Here is a 3626-nt window from a genome sequence, read left to right on the forward strand (position 1 = left end):
CACAAGAAAATGTACGGTTATAATGCTATTATGCTACTATCTCTTAGTCTTGTGCTTCATGAATAGGGATTTGAAAAGGAGGACAAGTGGATATTAAAATTCCTATGGTTTTTCTTTGAAGGAGACACTAAAGGAACAAATCCTACAGTTTTCCTTTGCTCCATTCCTTTGAACCAAATGCATGAATAGTAGTACCATAGGAAACTTTCCAATTCCTATGTTTTTCCTTCACTTTTCCTTTCAAGCACTGGCGATTCTGGTAGGTAGGCTTGAGCAAGGAAATGCCTACACTCAAAATATTTTTTTGTGCTACTTCTACTACTTTGGACCAAGGCCACTGCCCTACTAGCTCAACTCCCAGACCCATCGACAAATGCACAGCTCAAACGTGTAGAGATAAATAATGATGGCGTTCAAGAGAGTCCATCATGGATAGCTAAGTTGCCTGGTACCTCACTGCTTGTCATATAGGAGAAACTAATCTTATTTCATGTTACTACGTGTGCTTACTGGACAAAATTTATAACATGTAGAGTAAAAAAGAGATGCAGCAAGTGTACAACCTCTTTGGCGAAGCCATGTCGATCTAAGTGTGATTGTGTTGGTCGGTGAGGATGTGCAGGCTGACTTGGCTATCAGAGGAGGGTAAGAAGATCCTAGGCGTTTGGAGATGGAGCCCAGGGTACTGCTTCACTGTGATGGAGGGTTTCATTGTTGGAGCAGCTCCGGTGAGGTGTACGACGCCGAGGCTGAAGCAGGACAAGAGAGACAACGTTAACCTGAGTGGAATTCTAATAGCATCTCCAATAGATGACGTAAAATACATGACCACAAAGTGCTAGATGTAAAATACATCAGCCACTCATCTCTGAACTTAACTGTCGAAACTGAATTTAACTGTCGAAACTGAACTTAACTGTCGAAACTGAATTTTAGTGTCGAAACTGAATTTTACTATCAAAACTGAACAAACTAGTAGCAGAAAAGCATTAGCAGCAGCAGCACGTGCGAGAGCCGGGGCAGCTGGTCGTTTAGCAGCATCAGGGGTGAGCCTACGCGTCAGTCGACTGACTTTTTCATCTCTGGTCAGTCGATTTTCCAGCCATTGGATACGAAATCAAGGGCTTGTAGTTCATCTTCAACCTCCACCCCCGTGAGCCGCCAGCCACCACCAGCCAAACCGCCGCCCCCCCCGACCCCCCGAAACCACTCCCCTTCGCCGGTCCGCCGCCGCTTGGCCATCCCTCTAGGGCCCCCGTGCCGAGCTTTTTCTCCGGTCGGCGATCCCCATGCCACCGCCCCAGCATCGCTCCCACCCTGAACCCTAAGATAGATAGTGGGGTACCTTTTCGGCAAGCCCCCCTACCCGCTGCGGCTGGTTCTTCCTTAACTCCGGCAACTCCCCCCCTGAAAATTGACTGACGCATAAGTCGATTCAGTCGACTGAAGTGTAGCTAAATCGGAGCAGCATCGTAAGCAAGAGCAAGAGCGAGGGAAGCAGTGCAAGCAAGAGCAAGAGCAAGAGCAGACCAGGCAGGGGACCGAGAGCAAGAGCAGAGCAGCAGCTCCTACTGATGTGGACGTCGCCGCCGAGGGAGCGATGTCGTGGAGGAAGTGGCTGGCGATGCCGCCGTGTATGGAGTCACGCCATGTCGACTCAGGACCGAGCGTCGGCAGCACCGTGAGATCGAATCAAGAAGAAAATACGGCGATTAGTGTACAACCCCTTTGGTGGCACCGATTAGGCCTCAGCTTCATCCGAGGAAACGGTGATGGTGTTGCTCTTCCGGTGGTGCAGGTAAAGACGGTGGTGTGGGAACGGAGGTGGCGCGAAAGACGAGGGGAACGTCGGGGTAGCTCTATGGAGGTGGAGGAACGGGTGGCTAAACCGGCGGGACGATAAGATCGACGATGGATCCTCATCCGGTATGGTGGATGAGGGACGTCGAGGTGTTGCTATGGACGACGTTGTCGGGGAAGAGGCTCCGGCTGGGTGGCGGACGGAGGAGGGTGTGGGGATTCGCGGGTTTTCACGGCCTCGGTGTGCAAATGGGTGGGCGAATGGGATGGGAGTGGGGAACCATGGCTTAGGGACGCTCTTGTCCGAAATGTGGGGTAAGTTACGAAAGTACCCCCACTGATTTGAGCTAGGAGGTTCTTACGGTTCAGGGGTATCATGGGCATTTCACGTGTTGGGATTTCGCAGGAGGTGGGAGTTTTCGCGCGCGTTGTAATTTTGGGATAGCAAGGCGCGGGTTGAGATGGAGGGGGTTTTCGGAGCACAACGAGACAAAGATATATCTTAAAATTTTGGGGTAACAAGGCGTGGGTTGAAGAGGCGGGAGTTTTCCAGCATGATAGACAGAGATGCTAGCTTGAAATTTCGACACAACATGGTGCGGCTTGAAATTTTGGGAGAACAAGCTTAAGGTGTACCAAAAAGACAATTCACACTTCATCACTAGAGAGAGCCATGTCCCATTTTACTATATTACTAGAAATGCATTCAAATACAACAACAACAAAACTAAAAAATAGGGACAACAAACATAACGTGTACAGTACCAAAACAATTTGCACTTCCCTCAACAATAAAAAAACAATGTGTGTTGTCTAGCATATGGACTAAATTTGAGTACATTTTCCCTGTTTGAATGGGATTGTACTCGGGTTAGTTATACAACCATCTAAATATTATCTTCACGACACATGACATAAATATAGGAGAAGTAAATTCTTATATAAATACGAACTACATGTACATACGATCTCAAATTCAAATATATGTATCCATTTTATGTTGAATTCAAATCATGGTACATGTATGCTCTAGTTAGATGTTCGGAATCTAAACCATGTATGATACTACGTACAATGTGTTTAACACGCACAACACACACAAACACCATTTAGACTAGTAAGGTACACATGCATTGCACACATGAGATTTGGCAACCAAATTATGAATAAATACCACATTATAGCATGTAAGCTTTGAGTCATATATGCATGATGTAGATGTTCGTTTAATTCTTATAGTTCATTTCATTCAAAATCATCTAGTTTTTATAAGAAAGCTAATCTATTTTAAGATTCATCAAATTGTGTGTTGTAAAGCATAAAGTAAAAACAAATAATGGCAAATCATGTAGAAAAACATTTGGGCAATTCTGATATGGAATATTCTAGAACAAAGAAGAAGTGCTTGCATTTCGAGGTTTTTGCATTATGCTTAAGTTCAACCATGGAGTCTTCTAGATTGTACATGTGGCAAAATCTGGTGGAATCTAGATGATATCCGATGGTCAGTAGTGCTCGAATTTGCCATCTCTGCACCATCGGATTGGCTTCATCCAATGACCATCTTTCGAAGTTAAAGTTATCCGCACACTATATAAAAAATATAAAATATAATATCTAGGGGTATAGACATAGATACGTGATGTGAAAGCCACCAATCATCTCCAATTAGAATAGTGTGTCCATGCATGGATGCGATGTGGCCAAACGATGTCTACCATCGGTATCTCAAATTCAAATCAGTCTGATGTTGTTCAATGTGTATACAGTACAACATGCTCGTTTCCAAACCACACCGCGCATATTTCAGTTATATTCATGCATGC

The sequence above is a fragment of the Triticum urartu genome, chromosome 6A, assembly GCF_056163025.1.
Source record: "Triticum urartu cultivar PI428250 chromosome 6A, HENAU_Tu73, whole genome shotgun sequence".
NCBI classification, from domain to species: Eukaryota; Viridiplantae; Streptophyta; class Magnoliopsida; order Poales; family Poaceae; genus Triticum; species Triticum urartu.